Source organism: Sturnira hondurensis, unplaced genomic scaffold (assembly GCF_014824575.4).
Source record: "Sturnira hondurensis isolate 20B ecotype Veracruz unplaced genomic scaffold, ASM1482457v3 Scaffold0013559, whole genome shotgun sequence".
Lineage (NCBI taxonomy): Eukaryota > Metazoa > Chordata > Mammalia > Chiroptera > Phyllostomidae > Sturnira > Sturnira hondurensis.
Window position 1 is genome coordinate 6,886,993 of NW_028086190.1, and position 20,647 is coordinate 6,907,639.

Genomic DNA, 20,647 nt, shown 5'->3' on the forward strand with positions numbered 1-20,647 from the left:
CAAAACTCATATGTCAAAACTATAACCCCAATGTGATTATATTTGGAGACAGGGATTTTAGAAGATAAGTAAGGTTAAATGAAGTAAAAAAGATAGGATTGTGACCTCATAAGAGAAGAGAGAGAAATCTCTCTGTACCTTCACTGTGTGAGGATACATCAAGAAAGTGGCTGTCTGCAGGCCAGAAAGAGAATGATATTGACACTATGATCTTGGACTTCCAGACTCCAGAGCTTAAGGAATATAAATGTTTTTACTGTTGTATAAGTCACCCAGTCCATTGCATTTTTTTTTCAATTAAAAATTTTTTATCAGTACAGGTCTGAGTACAGGTCTTTCACTTCCTTGGTTAGGTTTATTCCTAGGTACTTTATTTTTCTTGTCACTATAGTAAATGGAATTTTTTTCCTGATTTCTGTTTTGGATATTTCTTTGTTGGTATACAAAAATGCCTTCAATTTCTGAATATTGACTTTGTATCCTGCTAACTTGCCAAATTCACTTATTAGGTCAAGCAGTTTTTTGGTAGAGACTGTAGGATTTTCTATGTACACTATCATGTCATCTGCAAACAATGAGAGTTTTGCTTACTCCTTTTCAATTTGGATGCCTTTTATTTCTTTTTCTTGTCTGATTTCTGTGGCTAGAACTTCTATGTTGAATAGAAGTGGTGAAGGTGGACATCCTTGTCTTGTTCCTGATCTTAGTGGGAAAGCTTTCAGTTTTTGTCCATTGAGTATGATGTTGGCTGTAGGTCTCTCATATATGGCCTTTATTATGTTGAGGAATGCTCCCTTTGCTCCTACTTTGCTGAGTGTTTTTATCATAAATGGGTGCTGTACCTTATCAAATGCTTTTTCCACATCTATTTATATGATCATGTGATTTCTGTCTTTCTTTTTGCTTGTGCAATGTATTATGTTTATTGATTTGCAAATATTGTATCATCCTTGCATCCCTGGCATAAATCCCATTTGATCATGGTGTATGATGTTTTTAATGTATTCCTGGATATGGTTTGCCAATATTTTGTTGAGGATTTTAGCATCTATGTTCATCAGTGATATTGGCCTGAAGTTTTCTTTCTTTGTTGTGTCTTTATCTGGTTTGGGGATTAGGATGATGCTGGCTTTATAAAAAAAGTTTGGAAGTCTTCCCTCTTCTTGGATTTTTTGGAATAGTCTGAGAAGGATAGGGATTAGCTCTTTATTAAATGTTTTGTAAAATTCTTCTGTGAAACCATCTAGTCCAGGGCTTTTGTGTGCCAGGAGTTTTTTGATTACTGCTTTGATTTTACCAGCTGTTATCATTCTGTTGAGGCTTTCTGCTTCTTCTTGATTAAGTTTTGAAAGATTCTATTTTTCTAGAAATTTGTCCATTTCACCTAAGTTTTCAAATTTCTTGGCATATGTTCTTCATAGTAATTTCTTCAATCCTTTGTATTTCTGTGGAATAAATTATAATCTCTCCTCTTTTATTTCTGATTGTGTTTATTTGGGTCCTCTCTCTTTTTTTCATGATGAATCTGCTTAAAGGCTTGTCGATTTTGTTTATCTTTTCAAAGAACCAGCTACTGGATTTATTTGTCCTTAGAATTGTTCTCTTAGTCTCTATGTTATTTAATTCTGCTTTGATCTTGGTTATTTCCTTCCTTCTACTTGCTCTGGGTTTAGTTTGTTGTTGCTCCTCCAGTCCCTGTAGATTAGGGTTAGGTTGTTTATTTAATTATTATTATTATTTTTTTTTAGGTAGGCCTGTATCACTATGAACTTCCCTCTCAAAACTACCTTTGTTGTGTCCCATAAGTTTTGGATGATTGTGAGTTAATTTTCATGTGTTTCCAGAAACTTGTTGATTTGTTCCTTGATCTCATTCTTAACCTGTTCATTGTTTAATAGCATGCTATTTGATCTCCATGAATTTGAGTGTTTTTGAGTTTTTTCTTGAAGGTTGGTTTCTAGTTTCAAGCCCTTGTGGTCTTGGGAGATGATTGATATGATTTCAATTTTCTTGATTTTGTTGAGGTTTGTTTTGTGTCCTAACATGTGGTCTATCTTTGAAAATGTTCCATGTGCATTTGAAAAGAATGTATATTTTGCTTTTTTGGGAAAGAAAGAAATTAAGGAAGACATAAACAAATGGAAGCATGTACTATAGAAGAATTAACATCATTAAAATATCCATACAATCCAAAGCAATTTATAGATTAAATGCAATCCCTATTAAAATATCAATGACATATTTCACAGATATAGAAAAACATTTCCAAAATTTATATGGAACTATAAACAACCCTGAATAGCTGCAGCAATTTTGAGAAAGAAAAGCAAAGTGGGAGGGATCACAATACCTGATATCAAAGTATATTACAAGGCCACTGTAGTCAAAACAGTAAGGCATTGGTGTTAAAACAGACACATAGATCAATGAGACAGAATAGAGAGCCTAGAAATAAACCTATGCTTCCATGGTTAATTACTATTTGACAAAGGGGCAGAATCAGACAATGGAGTAAAAATAACCCTTTCAAAAAATGGTGTTGGGAGATTTGGACAGCTACATGCACAAAAATGAAACTTGACCACCAACTTACACTATACACAAAAATAAACTCAAGATGGATAAAAGACTTCAATATAAGTTGTGACACATTAAAAATCCTAGAGGAAAATATAGGCAGGAAAATCTCAGATATTCTACACAGCAATATTTTCACTGATATGGCCCCTAGAGCAAGGGACATAAAGGACAGAATAAACAAATGAGACTTCATCAAAATAAAAAGCTTCTACACAGCTAAAGAAAACATCAGCAAAATAAAAAGGGAATCAGCTATGTGGGAAAATATGTTTGCCAATGATACCTCAGACAAGAATTTGATCTCCAAGATATATAAAGAACTCACATGACTCCATTCCAGGAAGACAAACAACCCAATTAAAAAATGGGCAAAGGCCCTGAACAGACACTTCTCCAAGGAGGACATACAGAGTGCCCACAGACATATGGAAGGATGTTCAGCATCACTACTCATCAGAGAAATGCAAATTAGAACCACAATGAGATACCACTTCACACCAGTCAGAATGGCCATCGTAAATAAATGAACAAACAACAAGTGCTGGTGAGGATGTGGAGAAAAGGAAACCCTAGTGCACTGTTGGTGGGATTGCAGACTGGTACAACCACTATGGGAAAAAATATGGAATCTCCTCAAAAAACTAAAGATGAAATTGCCTTTTGATCCAGGGTTCCCACTGCTAGGATTTTATCCTAAAGATCTTGAAACACCAATTCAAAAGAACCTATGCACCCCAATGTTCATAGCAGCACAATTTACAATAGCCAAGTGCTGGAAGCAACTTAAGTGCCCATCAGTAAATGAGTGGATCAAAAAACTGTGGTACATTTACACAGTGGAATACCATGCAGCAGAAAGAAAGAAGGAACTCCTACCCTTTGTGACAGCATGGATGGAACTGGAGAGTGTTATGCTAGGTGAAATAAGCTAGGCAGTGAAAGACAAATACAATATGAACTCACCTATAAGTGGAACCTAATCAACGAAACAAGCAAGCAAAATATAACCACAAGCATTGAAATTAAGAACAAACTGACAATAACCAGAGGGGATGTGGGAGGGGATAATGGGGGGCAAACAGGGGAAGGGTTTTCAAGGAACATATGTGAAGGACACATGGACAAAGCCAAAGGCAGGTGGGATTATGGGTAGGAGGTGGGGATGGCTGAGGTTAGAGAGAGTGGTAGAGAGAAAATGGAGACAACTGTATTTGAACAACAATAAAAAATTATCTGCTAGAAAAAGAAAGCAAAATAACTCTGGCTTTTAATAAAGAAATAAATTTCTAAAAAATAAAAATAAATAAAAATAGTTTTCTTTTTTTCAATAATAATTGACATTCAGTACTACATTAGTTTCAGTTGTACAGCATAGTGGTTAGAAATTTACATAACTTATTTAATGATCCCCTGATTAAGTCGAGAACCCATCTGACACCATACATACTTACTGCAATATCATTGACGATGTTCCCTGTGCTGTAATTTAGCTCTCCATGACTATTATGTAATTGCCAATCTGTAATTCTTAATTCCTTCACTCTTTTCATTGAGCCCCAAATGCCCTTTCATCTGGCAACCGTCAGTTTGTTCTCTGTATGTATGAGTTTGTTTCTGATTTGTTTGTTTCACTTCTTAGATTCAGCATGTAAGTGAAATCACATGGTATTTGCTCTGTCTGACTTGTTTTAAGTAGCATAATACCCCTGAGGCCATCCATGTTGTTGTGAATGGTAGGAATTTGTTTTTTTATGGCTGCATAATATTCCATTGCATATATATACAACACCTTTACTCAATTTTTCTCTCAATAGACACTTGCTTCCATATCTCGTCCCATGTTAAATAACACTGTGCTGAACACAGGGATGCATATAATTTTTAAATTAGGTTTTGGATTTCTTTTGATAAATACCCAGAGGTGGAATTGCTAGGCCACAAGGCAGTTCCGTTATTAACTTTTTGAGGAACCTCTGTACTGTTTTCCACAGTGGCTGCACCAACCTGTATCCCTACCAACAGTGCTCAAGGGTTTCCTTTTTTCTACATCCTCACCAGCACTTATTGTTTGTTGACTTATTGTTGATAGGTATTCTGACAGGTGTGAGGTGATATTTCATTGTGGTTTTAGTGTGCACTTCTCTAGTGCCTAGTGACATTGAGCATCTTTAATGGCCTGTATGTCCTCTTTGGACAAATGTTCATTCAGGTCCTTTGCCCATTTTTTAATGGGATTTTTCATAATTTTGGTGTTAACTTGTGTGATTTCCTCACATATTTTGGATATTAATCCTTTATTGGATGTATCATTGGATAATATGTTCTTCCATTCCATTCAATAGGTTGTCTTTTCAGTTTTTTGATGGTTTCCTTTGCTGTGCAAAAACTTTTTGCTTTGATATAGCAGTTTGGTTATTTCTTTGTTTCCCTCACCCAAGGAGACATATTCAACAAAATACTGAGTTTATGACCTATGTTTTCTTCTAGGAGTTTTATGGTTTTCAGATTTACATTTAAGTCTTTAAATGATTGTGAGGAGTTTTTTGTATACGGTGTAAGAAAGTAGTCTAGTTTAATTTTTTGTATGTATCTGTTCAGTTTTTCCAACATCATTTATTGAATAGATTGTCCTTACCCCATTGTATATTCTTGTCTCTTTTGTTATAGATCAATTGGCCATATAGGTGTAGGTTTATTTCTGGGCTTTCTATTCTGTTGAACTAATCTAGGTCTCTGATTTGACGCTGGTACTACGCTGTGTCCTATAGATTTGTTGTCATTGTGTTTTTCTTTTCATGTATCTCAAGGTATCTTTTTATTCTTCCTTGATGTCTTTGTTAACCCATTCAATATTTAGTAGCATGCCATTTAGCTCTCATGTGTTTTTGTGTTTTTCAGTTTTCTTCTTTTTTTATTTTTATTACTTTATTTTTCTTTTTTATTACTTTATTTTTTTATTTAATTATTTTTCAAGTACAGTTTTCTGTCTATTACTTTAGTTTCATGCCGTTATGATTGGAGAGGAACTTGGTATGATTTCAGTCTTCTTAAATTTATTGAGAATTCTTTTGGGGCTTAACATGTGGTCTATCATGGAAAAAGTTCCAGGTAGGCTTGAAAAGAATGTATATTCTGCTTTAGGGTAAAATATAAAAAATCAGTTGAATCTATCTTATCTAAGGGTTCATTTAATGTTGCTGTTTCCTTGTGATTTTCTGTCTAGAAGATCTCCCCATTAATGTTAATGGGGTGTTAGGGTCCATTGCTGTGACTATACTATTGATCTCTTCCTTTACGTCTATCAATATATTCTTTATGTATTTAGGTTTTCCTACATTGGGTGTGTAATTTTTTACAAGGATTATATCCTCTTGTTGGATTAATCCCTTTATTATTATAAAATGTCCATGTTTGTCTCTTGCTATAGCCTTTATTTTAAAGTCTGCTTTATCTAAGTACTGCTACCCTAGCTCCTTTCCCATTTCCATTTGCATGAAATATATTTTCATCTTTTTCCTTTCAGTCTGTGTGTGTCTTTTGATCTGAAGTGGGTCTCTTGTTGGCAGCATATGTATGGGTCTTGTTCTCTTACCTGTTCAGCCTCCATATATCTTTGTATCAAAGCATTTAATATATTCAGAGGTATGTAGTTATTGTCATTTTATTACTCATATTTTTGTATTTCTAAATTTTTTTCTTTTTCTTAAAGAAGTCTCTTCAACTTTTTTGGTAATAATTGTTTGGTGGGGATGAATTCTTTTAGATTTTTCTTTCAGGAAACTCTTATCTCTCCTTTCTTTGCAAATAGTAGTCTTGATGGGTACAGTGATATTGGTTGTAGGTCCTTGCTTTTCATTTCTTTGAATATTTCTTGCCAATCCTTTCTGGTCTACAAAGCTTCTCTTGAGGAATCAGCTGACAGTTCTTTGAGAGCTCCCTTGCATATAAGTAACTTCCTTTTTCTTGCTTGTTTTAAGATTCTCTCTTTGTCTTCTAACCTTTGGCATTTTAATTATGATGTGTCTTTGGATGGGCCTCTTTGGATTTTTGTTGTTTGGGACTCTCTATGCATCTCAGACTTGCATGTCTATTTCCTTCACCAGGTTGGGGAGGTTTTCAGTCACTGTTGTACCCAATAGATTTTCAACCCTTTGCTCTCTCTCTTCTCCTTCTGATATCTCTATAATTCAAATCTTGTTACTCTTAGTGTTGTCCCAGAGGTCCCTTAAACTATCCTCATTTTTAAAATTCTCTTTTCTTTTTGCTGTTCTGATAGGATGCTTTGTACTACTTTGCCTTCTAAATCACTGCTTTGATCTTCTGCTTCATCTAATCTGCTGTTGATACTATGTAATGTATTTTTCATTTTAGTTATTGTATTCTTTATTTACAACTTTTTAAATGTATCTTTCTTTTTGTAAGTTCTCCCTAAGTTCATCTATACTTCCCCTAACTTCATTGAACATCCTTATAACCAGTGTTTTGAACTCTCTATCTTGTGGATTACTTGTCTTCATTTTGCTTAGTTATTTTTCTGGAGTTTTGTCCTATCCTCAGGGCATGTTTCTTTGTCTCCTCATTTTAGCTGCCTTCCTGTATTTGTTTCTGTATAATAGGTAGATCTGCTGTATCTATCAGTCTTAGCAGGATGGCCTTATATATTAATATTAGCTTTCCTCTGGGGACCAGTGGCAGAGTCTCCCTGGTTACCTAGTCTGGGTACTCCTCGAGTGTCCCTTATTTGAGTAGAATGTGCTCTCCTTTTTAGTTGATCCTTGATTGCTCTGGCACATATGTACGTAGAATTGACCTTCAGGCTTGCTGGCTGTGAGGACTGGTTGTGACTAGAGAGGACAAGCTGTTCTAGGGGGCTTACCCCGAAAAGTGGAATTTGCTTTAGCAGGGATCTTTTGGGTTTGTCACTTCCAGAGCTAATTCACTGGTGTTCTGGTGTGGTCAAAAGCCAGCCACTGGGTATATTGGTTCTGGGGTTTTGTGGGGGTGGGAAAGGCTCTGGTGTATGCCAAGATTAGCTGCTGCCTGTGCCTTGCCTGGGGCAAGCTGAGAGGAATTTCAAAGTGGTCTCCAATTGGTAGCTGATGTGCTGGACTTGGAGGTGCCTGGGAGAGGCTGTGCTGAAAACTGAGCCTGGCTGCCATGAATGTCGTGTTTGGGGCTGCTTAGCAAGAGGTACAAAGCCATGCTGGAGCCAGTGGTGGGGTTTGTGGACCAGGAGACTTTAGATAAGTCCCCAGTGTGGGCTGAGGCCAGCTGTTTGTGTGCAGTAGTCACTGAAAGGGGTCAAGGTTAGTGAGTGATTTGGGTAAAATGGGGTCTAAGGGAATCACCAGGTTTGGGCAAGCAGTGTTAGATGAGTCAATGGAGACTCAGATTTGGCACCTGCCTGTACCTGCCAGCTGGCTAGAGAAAAAATCTCAACAAGGAACAATGATACCTGCCAGCACTTCTGCCCTGGAGAGAGCTACCTCTCCAGCCCTCACTCTGAAGCCATTCAATTAAATGCCATGTCCCTGGTGCTCCTCAAGCAGCAGTTCCTTTTTTCCTTCTTCTTTTTCTTATTATTTTTCACAACTTTCAAATTATTTTTCAAATACAGTTGTCTCCATTTCCTCCCGACTACTCCCGTCACACCAGCCATTTCCACTTTGCACCCTTGACCCTACCTGCTTTGGCTTTGTCCGTATGTCCTTCATACACGTTCCTGACAACCCTTCCCCCTTTTCTCCCTGTTATCTTCTCCCATCTTCCCTTTGGTTATGTCAGCTTGTTGTTAATGTCAGTGGCTACTGTTCCTTTGATGGAGCTTAGGACAAGGTTTGTGAGTGAGTGATCTATACTTGGGCCCTTTAAGAAGATGCCTGGTTCTACAGCAGCTTTCTGTTGCACTTGGGTGGAATCTGTGCTGATTTTCACAGAGAGATATTGTGGAGACCCTTAGTCCCTGCACTGGTGCTTCAGGCTGGGGAGCCTAGTGTGGGGCTGGGACCCCTCACTCCTCAGGGGAGACCTCCTCAGCCAAGATATTCCTCCTGATTCTTAACTACCATCTATAGCTATGGGAGCAGTCTGCTTTGCCTTTCTGGCCCTCCTACCAGTCTTAACTTGACTTCTTTTAAAAAAATATTTATTTTAATTGCTGTTCAAGTACAGTTTTCTGTCTTTTACTCCCATCCCAACTCCCCCCACCCAGTGCTCCCCACCTCCCTCCCATTTCCACCCCTCTTAGCTTTTGTCTATGTGTCTTTTATACTGGTTCCTGTAAACCCTCCCCCTTTTCCCTTAAAATTCCCTCCCCTCTCCTTTCTGGTCACTGTCAGCCTGTTCTCTATTTCAGTGTCTTTGGTTATATTTTGCTTGCTTGTTTGTTTTGTTGTTTAGGTTTCTGTTAAAGGTGAGATCATACGGTATTTGTCTTTCACCACCTGGCTTATTTCACTCAGCATAATGCTTTTGAGTTCCATCCATGCTCCCATGGATGGAACGGGAGCAAAAGGGTAGGAGCAAAGGGTAGGAGCTCCTTCTTTCTTTCTGCTGTATAGAATTCCATTCTGTAAATGTACCATAGTTTTTGGACCCATTCGTTTACTGATGGGTACCTAGGCTGCTTCTAGCACTTGGCTATTGTAAATCATGGAGCTATGAACACTAAGGTGCATAGGTTATTTTGAATTGGTGTTTCAGAATTCTTAGGATATAATCCTAGATTGGAAGAATTAACATCATCAAAATGTCCATAATACCCAAAGCAATTTACAGATTCAATGCAATACCTATTAAAGTATCAATGGCATATTTCACAAACATAGAACAAACACTTCAAAAACTTATATGGAACCATAAATGACCCCGAATAGCAGCTGAAGTTTTGAGAAAGAAGAACAAAGTAGGAGGGATCACAATACCTGATACCAAACTGTATTATAAGGCCACAGTAATCAAAACAGCATGATACTGGCATAAAAACAGGCACACAGACTAATGGAACAGAACAGAGAGCCCAGAAATAAACCCAAGCCTCTACAGGCAATTAATATTTGATAAAGGGGGAAGTAACATAAAATGGAGTAAAAATAGCCTCTTCAACAAATGGTGTTGGAAGAACTGGACAGCTACGTGTAAAAAAAATAAAATTCGAGCACCAACTTATACCATACACCAAAATAAATTCAAGGTGGATAAAAGACTTAAATCAACTTGACTTCTTTATATGTTAGTTTTAGGGTTTCCCTTCAGTAAGTGCTCAGGTGGTTCTCAAGGGTGGATATTCTATAATTTAATTGTAATTCTGATGTGGTCATGGGAGGAGACAAGCACAGCATTTCCCAGTTCCTCCATCTTGACTTGAAGTCCTCCAAGGTATTTTGTTGTGGCAGCACAAGCAGATTAAGACAGTAATGTGTTGATAACCTTAGTATTTAATAGCTCTGAGTTTGTTAAAAATTTTACCAGTGGCAAATTCAGATGGGACATTGGTAAAAGTAAATGCTTTGGTTATTGAAATATTCCAAGTATTTGAATAGTTGGGGGTATAGTGATCATAAGGACTACAACATTAGAAGGCTCTTTCTAGGGACTGATACATTGGAAAAAACAATAAAATATATGGTAATAAATCACCAATTTAAGGTAAAGGTATGAAAGTTGGAGGAACTTTTTTAGAACATATATGAAGAAACATTCATGCAGCTAGCAGTAGAAAAAGCTAAGAATCAGTCATGGAAATTTGTTAAAAATATATTAGAGACCCAGAGAAGGCTGAATTTTCAACTCCAGCCAATCTGCTACACCAAGTTCAGGGCCCTGATTAACAGAGTGAGAGCCTAAAGTTCAACAGGGGAATTTAGGCCAGTGAACTTTAAAATCTTCAGTTCTTAGATGACTCTAAATGCTCTGCAAAAGTGCTCCATCCTTCCCTGTAACAGATAACTTTCCCTATGCTTAAAAACGATGCATAGGTCTCTGTCTTGTGAGGCAATATACACTCCTCTCAGGATCTAGCCTTACTTTTCCATTGGCCACCAAAACAGTAATAATTTTTATGTCATGACACAACTCAAGCATCAAAGTGCTGAGTCTGCTGGAGAAAGACCATACCATAAAACAATTTGGGTAGTGGAGATGGTACCTGGCTCTTCGGGGTGCTGGGATTAAGGGATGAAGACATGAAGCTGGATAATGGAGAGGCTGTCGATGTGAGAGCAGTTTTCAGTGATACAGTTTAGAATACCCTCGCCACGATCCTGCTGTAGGCTTAGAGAAAGGACAGCTACACTAAATGAAGTAGGAAACCAGGGTTCCCATGGCAGATGGTAGAAAGAGGGGTCAAGCGGCTGACAGAAGCAATCATGCTAAGTGAAATACTGCATACAGCCGGTATGCCATCTGATTGTTCCAGGGGTAGGCCCAGGTATGCCACTTGCCACAGGGTAAGGAGTAGTGTTGGTGGGGTCACTTGCATCATGTGAAACTTTGAAGAGAATGGATGACCATAGGAGATGCTGCTATAGAACTGTTTTCCCTGAAAGCAGTGCGAATGACAGAACCCCAGAATTACAGAGGCCAGGCATCTGCGTGAAATATGTGCAAGTATAATGAGGACACAGTCAGCGTGGCAGTGTAGGGTGTCTGAGATGCATGAAGTGTGGAGATGTTTAATAGAACCCAGAGACGAGATGGGTGCACAGTCACCTCAGTGTATGCAAATAAAACATCAGAAAGCTGTGGGCAGTGATTCCAACATAGAGTCCTGATTTCTTGCAGTTTACTGAATTGAGTTAGTTTTCCAAGTCAGAACTCATGTACTAAGGTACCAGGTTCCCAGAAGAAGGACCCTACAACTTCACAAGTGTGTAAAGATTCCCCAGTACCTCCTCCACCCTACAAAAAAGTTTAAGCCATATTCTTGGGTAATCATACACTAGGAAGAAAGGAATACTTAGATCATGTCAAGTACTGTGTACACAGGGCCTAAGGTGAAAGTGCCTTTCCCTCTAGCTAATACAGGAAATAAAAAATAATACATCTTGGTGGAAAGGCAGAGGTTAGTGCTACCCGTAAGGATCTAAATATTCAAAAAGTGGTGGTCCCCATCACATTCCCATTTAATTTATCAGTCTGGGCAAGGAAAACTTCCCAAGTGTCCTGGAGAATGACAGTGGGTCACTGAGTGCTCAGCCTAGCAGTTGTCCTGATCGGAGCTCCTTTGTCAGCTGTGGTGTCTTCACAGGCACAGAGTAACACAGCTTTAGCACATGGTCTCCAACCACTGAGCTGGTGGATGTATTTGTTTCAGACCGTACCAGGAAAGAGCATGAGAAGCAGTCTGTCTTCATGTGGAACAGACAAAATATGAATATGCAGTCTTGTCCTAAGACTCTGCTAATTCACTCCCAACCTTCAATCATAGTTAATCCAAAGGACATAGCTATCTGGACATCACAGAATATTACATTGGTCCACTGTATCAAAAGCATTATATTAATTTAATGAGAGGAGCGAAGTGTAGCAAATATTTTAGATGGTTTAGCTCCAGGGAGTGAGGGACAAACCCTAGAAAGATTCAGGGTTAAGCCATGTCTGCAAAGTTTTAGACCTCGGTGGGGTATGCAGGAGCATCCCTCTGAAAGTAAAAGAGCAATTGTTGCTTCTTGCACTTCTCAACACCAAGAAGAAGACAAAATTCCTGGTAGGCCTCTTTTTATTTGGAAAGCAGTGTATACTACACATGGGAGAAACTCCAACCCATTTAACAGTTGGCATGGTTTGAGTGGGACGCTGCAGGCAAGTTCTGTAGCAGGTCTAGGGTGCTTTGCAGGTAACTCTGTTACTTGAACCAGGAGACCTGCACATTCTATGGTATGATACAGAGTACATAGTCTAGTAATAGAGTATTGTGGTGGAAAAAAGATGCTTTATGAGCTTATGGCAAGTCACAGTAGGAGAACCAGTGTAAACCTGTATATTGCGAGAGCAAAGATAGACTCTCTGCACCAGAAAAATATAGACTACTTGAAAAACAGGTCCTGACATGCTTCTGCTCTGGTAACAAGATGATAGGACATGAAGTGACCTTGTGACCAGGCTTCCCATCATGGTTTGAGTCCCGTCAAATGCGCAAAGTCATAGAGTGAGACAAAATCAACAGTGATTTCTTGTAAGGTAGAAGCGGTACATTTGGGATCAGATCTGGGTCGCCAGGAGCCTCAGTGTTTGCACAATTGACTTATGAACAGAGTAGTTATGGTGGCAGAGATGGGAGCTTTATATGGACTCAACACTGAGAGCTTCCACTCACCAAAGCTGACTTAGTTATTGCTACTGCTTACTCTCTAACCTGCTAGTGACTGAGACTAACACTGCGCTGTTAATATCGGCAACATTCCTAAGAAGATCAACTAGCCACTTCATAGCAAAATGATTCCATATTAAAAGCAGAAACAGTTTACCTTGACCAGCATTAGCACATGGTGACTATGCAATGGTTTTCCTGCTACCAGGGCTTTAGTGTGCACCGTATCCAAATAGCATTTGACCCACCAACACAGGGCCATGCATTATATCATGTTGGACTACCTGCGGCAAAAGAGAGACCACCAGGACCATGGACTTATTTATCATAGTACCAATTGCACTGCTTGAAAGCTACTGGTTTGATGGACCAAAGGAATAGCATTTTCAAAGAGCTATTGAGGTGCCGGCTTGGAGAAGATACAGCAAGGAGGGTGCTTCAGCCTCCAGGGAACAATATACAATATATATTTTTAATATGCATGAGTTGGTCTTATGTACCAATTGATAGAATACCTGGGTGTAACAAACAAAAGTGATGTCAGAATTGGCCTGGATTATTCCCATAGATACACTTGTAGAATCTGTGCTTTCTGTCTTTGCAACTCTGGGCATTGTGGATCTAGAAGTCCAGACCCCCAAAGAGGGAGTGTTTCCACCAAAGGACCCAGCAAGATATCATTCCACTTTGAGTTACAAGTGCCACCCGGTTACATTTTGCTCCTTAGATGTGGGCTGTCTCCCTAAGTGGAGTGTGCCTTAACGTGGGGTAACTGCTTTCACTGAGGGCAATCTAAGGAAGGGACTCAGCTGTGAGCCTTTGACAGCCACCACTACTGTCATCTGAGTATGGAATTGGGTGACAACCACAATAGCCACTATTGTCCATTCCTCGCACTGCTTGAGTGCCTATTCCCGGTATGGAAATTTTAGTCCACCTGGGAACTTCCCCAGCTAAATTCTGGTTTGTTTTTTTGCCTTGAGAAAATTCATAGGGAATTAGCAAGACAAACTATATATGGTTCCTACCATGTCAGCTGATTTGAGGCTACAATGGGCACTCATCACCTAATTTTTCTATTGCAACCAAACTACAGTTGAGTTTCCCCTCTGCTAGGCTCTGCCTCTTGCATCTCCTTGCAGGCATCATTTCTGAGAGCAAGACCGGGTGAGCATGCGCATCTGCATCACAGAGCCCGAGTCCCAGGGAATCTGCACTTCAAAGTCTCCAGGTCCCCTTTCCTCAAAGGACGTCAAAAATGAGTGATAAATACAGCACCTGGAGATCAACTTAGAAAAAGTAAACTAACCTGAGAAAATGTAACACCATTTTCTCACTTCTGACATTCATGGTCAACTTTTAAAGTCTTTGTCTAAAATGTACCTAGAAAATTGATGAAGAAAATTCTGCCTGCAAATTTTAATTTTTGAGGAATACACAAAACAACAACAACAACAAAATGAAAACCAGGGCTGTCCTCACAAACACCACCAACTGAGTGGCTTAGACCATGTTTTCTCTCACAGGTCTGGAGGTTGGAAGTCTGAGGTCAAGATCTCAGCAAGATTGGATTCTTCTGAGTGCTGAGAGCGAGAAGCTGTTCCAGGCCTCTCCCCTGGCTTCTGCTGGGCTGCTGGCAATCTTGGGCATTCCTTGGCTTTTAGTGCAGCACCCCCATCACTGCCTCCATCTTCCCATGCTGTTCTCCTTGTTGTGAGTGTCTCTATGTCCAAATTCCCCCTTTTTATAAGGACACCAACCATATCAGATGGGCGGCCCATTCTACAGCAGTACAACCTAATCTCTAGCTAGTTACACTTGCAACGACCCTGTTTTCAGATAAGGTCGCATTCTGAGGTACCGAAGGTTAGGACTTCAACTTAGGAATTTTGGGAGGACACAATCCAGCCCATGATACTGAACTTTGCAGGGAAGTTAAATGGTAGAAAACACAAACTCTACGAATAATAGGCTCAATGGGATTGCATTTGATGGAAACTGAAATCACTATCATCAAGAAAAAATGACTTTCTTCCCACTTGCTAGATGGGAGAGATGCTTCCTGGCAGTTGCACTTTGGATGGAATGGGGCAGAAAACGCCGGGCTCTGTTTGTGCCCTGACACGTACCTGTCTCTTTGCTTCATTTGGAAACTTGATGCCATCGAAAGGAAAAGAAAGAATAAAATGTCCTTTCTTCATAGTAACTGGTTACAGCTGAGTCCATAGTAACTGGTTACAGCTAATCTCCTGGAGAAAGAAATCAATCTAGCAGTTAGAATTATGGGCACAAGTTCTAGAAGATGAAAACCCTCGTCATCCTGCTTGGTTCACTGGCTCTGAAAGGCCCACATGCCGTGTCACATTGCCAAATTGCACATCTGCATTTTGGTTGGTACATGCCTTTGGTGTTGGCATTGGCCCTATGACCACAGCGCTCTCTATTGCAGCTATTTTTGTGGCTTGGCTCTTTCTTATTCCCTAAGGTCTTATGGTGGAGCAAGAGGACACCCACAGTGGAGGCTAAACGAGTCATCCTAATGAATGGCATATTATAGACCTCATGATCATGATTTGCAATGTTTCATAGCATAGCTGGCTAAATTCCTGTTACTGAAGGATCAAGTTAAATCAGGCATAAAAGTAATGTGGAATCTTTTCTTTTAGAAAACCTTTCAGAAAAGCACGCATGTCCCAACCAAGACTTCCTTCTGTACGCACTAGGGAAGGAGAAGCCTTACATATGCATGTGGGGCATATACTGTGTCCCAGGACTCTAGAACCAAAGTTAGTCAGCAGCTTTGGATATAAAGGAGCTGTCCCCTGCCCTTACCTGTGCCATCATGTGTGGTAGATCTGTGTGCACAGGACCCGGAATAGAAAACTCAGGTCAATGCTCTCAGCTGTGGGCTCCCTTCTGGCAACTATCTCATTAAACACAGTACTCAGGAACCTGGTGGAACTCTGCCACAACTGCAAAAAACATATTTCTGTCTCCAAGTGTCAGAGTGAAGGGGGTGGGGAAAATGAACCAAATGCTAAAGCAAATACAAACATCTTTTAAAATGTTGCCTGCTTGCTGCCAAATGTGTGCTCAGAGGGAGTGCCACTGGGAGCAAGTTCCACATGGCGAGGCCTTCCATGGAGAAACCTGGCTGGCAGGCCAGGAGGATTCAGTAATTAACACTGTCAAAGACTTGTGAGGCCCCATTTCAGCAGCTCAACTGGGAAGTGTTTGCCCATGTACAGTCACCCTTCAGCGGCACAGCTGCCGCGTGGAGTCCATCAGCGGCTGGCGCATGTGTGGGCTCAAACTCTTTGTCATGCAGTATAAGAAAACCTGGGGGTTTCTCTGGGGGGCTTAACCCCTGTGGGGATTATGGCTAAGAGTATCTGATTTTTAAAGTGCTAATTAAATGAAAGCTCTAAGAATGCTGAAACTGGTTGCTAGAAATTATAGCATCCAGAAGGCTGGCTGACAAAATTAGAACTAGAGAATCACACATTCAGCGTGGGCACATGGATCGGCTATTGTGGGCTGGAAAAGGGGCTGCAGGAATATTGGGAAGTATGAGGAAATTCCAAGCTATTAAGTAAAAACTCTACAACAGGTCTTAAATGGTAGGAAGAATGGCAGCCATCTCCTGAGAAGAGGAAATCAGTGGATAGGTAGCTGTGCTGTAACGGAAGAAACAGACTGGGTACGGATTTCTGGTTTCGATTCCCAAGACCACCACTCTCTGGTGTTATGGCAATTGGGCAAATTACCTAACCTTTCTAGCATATCAAACAAAATCTTTTATTATGAAGACATAGACCTTAAGCTATAAATGTATTTGTACACATATGTGCATTAATCTATATATCTGTCATTTATTATCCACTGTGCAATCAACAAATAGTTTTTGAGTACCTACTATGCATAGCCACTCTTGATATGTGGTATTAAATATGACAAGTGCGATTTCTGTTCTACTGGAGCTTACATTGAAGAAAGTAAAGAAAACAATGGGAAACTGGGTGTGTCAACAAATGAGACATTTTCAGGGTTGTAGGGAGACCTATGATAAACGCTCTTAAAAGGCAGTAGGAGAGAAAACTAAAAAGGTTGCTTTCGGTAGAATGGCTCCAGAATATTTACATACCTTTTCTCATTCAATTTTCTGACCCCCTTCTGTGGCAGGTACTACTGTTCCCAGCTGCCAGCAGAGAAACTGGAGCTCTGTAGGTCAGCTCTGATGGGGCGCACGTCATACTGTGGGGATTCAGTCAGGGTTGGGTGAGCTCCGCTGACATTCCTCCTCTTCAGGAAGGGGATGTCTGAAACCAACGAACGTTCCCAGCCCACACTGGTCCATAGTTTCTTCACTTCCTTCCTTAGGTAAGATAACTGTTTGCAAGAGGCTGTGTGGATTATAATCTATGAATGGTGGCGTTTGGTGGTAAAACACACAGGCTTGCAATTTTGGCATTTATGTTATGTGTTGTTACTGAGCCCTGGGGAGGGCACGAATGGACCTGATATAGCCACAGTGGTCCATCTGCAGACATTTTAGCATCTGAGGTGGGGCATCTACTTCACAAGAAACCAAGACTCATACAAAGAAGTTAAGGCTGTTGACTGGAACTACTTGAGACAAACATCTTTGAATTGGAAAAGAAGATGGCACATTCGGATGTATTCTTTTCATAGTTCTTGTTAATGCCTTGATTTCTTGTCATGGTGTATACATACATGGCTTAAGGAGAGGGTAGTAATTAAACTTGTATCATGGAAAAAATATTGCAATGGGAGGAGGAAATTAGGTCATATAAATCTATGTCAAAACATATTTGTTTTGAGCTAGATTTGAAGCAACTCAGTGTCTACTTGCATTATGCCCCGTTTAAAAATGATGTGAAACATATGTCTCCCTTCAACCCTCAGGAAGAACACAGCAAAAAAAATTCATTAAAGTGGTGCTAGAGAGAAACCTAGAATCCCATAGGTGAGAGTCAGGACTCATGTTCTCCACAGTCACTGTTCTTTTGAGCTTACGTTTAAGCTTTCTGCATGAAGACATATGTAAACATATCAGGAACAGGGTCAACAATAATGAATATTTGATGTCTGAACATGGCAAAGAAAATGAATGGGCAAAGGATGACAGTGGAACATTCCCCTCTCTCTCTGGTTCTCTCTCACTCTCTTCATTCCCTCTTCTTCTTACTTTCCAATGAAGCACCTCTTTTCCAGGCACTTTAATTTTTCTTCCATGCATGACTTTTGCTAGCTTACCTGTCTGCTCCTTTCTCATGTGGTCTTCCCTGGCTGCAGCTCTTGCACTTATTCTGTGGTTAATTTCTCTAAGGGCATTGTCAAAGCTCTACCTCTCAGAAGCCTCCCTGGTCTTAGTCAAGAGTCTTGTCTAAGACTTAAGCAAGATGAGCCTCCAACCACTGTATTTTCACCACATATTGTTTCACTTAACCTTCAATACCCCTTGATAACATGGCACAGTTCCCATTTAACACAGGAGGAAAATGAAGCCCAGCACATCTAATGGCTTCTCCAAATTACCTCCCGCCCCACACGTTGGGGAGTGATAGATAGACCCACATCCTCTGACCTGGGCTTGCTAGCTGGCAGCATGATGCAGGGCTATTGCTGACTCTATTGACCCTTTTCTCCTCAGCAGTGAATAGTCAAAAAGATGACAGCATGTCAGAGAAGGACAAAAATTACAAAAGGTTCTTCGGAATCAGCCCTTGCAGACCCAAGGTGTCAAACACTAGAGAGTGGAAGCTTAAGTTTGGGAAGTAGCCTTTTGGCAAAACTTTAACGGTGAATTTTGTCACTTACCCACTACTGTTCCAAGACCTGTTCTGTGGAGCAGCTAATTAATCCTCTTGGGGCAATTACCCAGCCACCAGAAATGCTCTGCTGCAGGCCCATGCCCCTGGGCATGGTCTCTGCTAAATAAGCAGCAGAAGAACCTTGGAGTGGCAGGTTTGCAACCACCCCTTCCTGAGGTCAGCACTTGGAGCACTTGTTTGCTCTGGGCCCAGCAGCACAGCATCACACGCAGGTGGGTGTTCTGTAAGTGCTTTTTAATGACGGTGGTGGTGATGATGTATGGAGGTCTGTTTATACTTACAGAGAGGGTCGTGTATTTTAACAAGAACGACTTTTGATTGGCATTTCAAAGAGGCTAGTGTTGTTGGAAAATGTCAGCACCCTGCATAGGAGGGCACTTCATAAGTGTTAAGGGATTGGGTCTGCTAAGGGGATTAGGATAATTGTTTTGGAGTGAATGGGCAGGCTCAGTGGAGGTGACCTGAAGTCATTTTAATGGGCCTAGTGGAGCTCATGGTGACAACGCATGCTAGTGGATTAAGATGCTCTGATGGAAATTCCCAATCATTGCTTACCGTTGGTTCCATTGGGATGCTGGCTCTTCTATTGTATTGCTATGCTTGGTAGGCTGCCTCAGTTTCTGGGCTGGAACAAAGAAATGTTGATCAAAGGAACGGCCACCCCACCATGTGGCATAAGGCTCCTTTGCCTCCAAAGATGAAAGGTGCCTATTTTCATGGCACTTCTCATTTGGGGAGAGCCTCTTAATTCCTGCCAGTTCAAGATCAATTAGGGATGAAGTCAAATGCTGTCAGAAGAGAAAGTCTTGTGGATGAAAGTAAAGAGGAAAACTTCTTGCTCTTAAGTAAGCACCAGGCTTGATTGTTGTAAGTTAACATTGTATCAAGTTTGCAAGTTTTAGGGATAAAAGATCAGCTCTGAAATGATTGCATGTGTAGATTCAAAGTTAAAAAGAACAGTAGTTTATATTATGTACTAGTAGTTCGTGTCCATCTGCAACCCTTTCTCACATGATAGAAATAAATGTTGGGTGAAAGTCTTATATTTCAAGTAGCGGTTGACACAGCCCAAAATGACTGAATCAGGCCATTCTGTTAGCTAAAGATTGGGATGCTGCTATTGCCCACATACCAATGTTTTTGCTTTAGCCAGTTTGGATTTCTTTGTGCATAAGACCATCAAAATGGCCATAAATGTCATTCCTACCCCAATAGACTGAAAGAGAGTGTTTGAGAAATGAAAAATGGTTTTTGCCACAATTTGTTGTATCATGAACATTTGAGGATATTAACTACTGATTGCTGGGTTATCAGGTGGCCTGGGAACTTTTAGTAATAAAGCTGTAGATGGTTACAGTTAACCTGAGTCAGACCTTCTTCAAGGCAGTAGCTAGAGTGGAAAAGGGCAGGCGGGGCAATATATCAGCTTGGACGCCGTGGAAGGTACAAGTTTGGCTGCACTGTGAGATTCGCACCTGCAGCAAACAAACTTTGGGCTTGTCTAGAATGCAAATCGAGGAACTGTACACACAAGTGGTGCTCAGCCTAGAGATTCCATGCCTTCCCACATTGTTTTTTTTAAACAGAATCTTAACACCCACATTATATATCTGGCCTGGGCTGCCTATAATCTTTTCGGTTCATTTGGTAAGTGGACGGCAACTGTTTCTGAAGTTGGAATCTTTCCTTTTGGGGGTATAATGTTTAAGTCGGCTTTATTTATGGAGCATGACTGGTCCAAGATAGCTCTTCTTTAAATTAAAAAGAATCCNCACAAGTGGTGCTCAGCCTAGAGATTCCATGCCTTCCCACATTGTTTTTTTTTAAACAGAATCTTAACACCCACATTATATATCTGGCCTGGGCTGCCTATAATCTTTTCAGTTCATTTGGTAAGTGGACG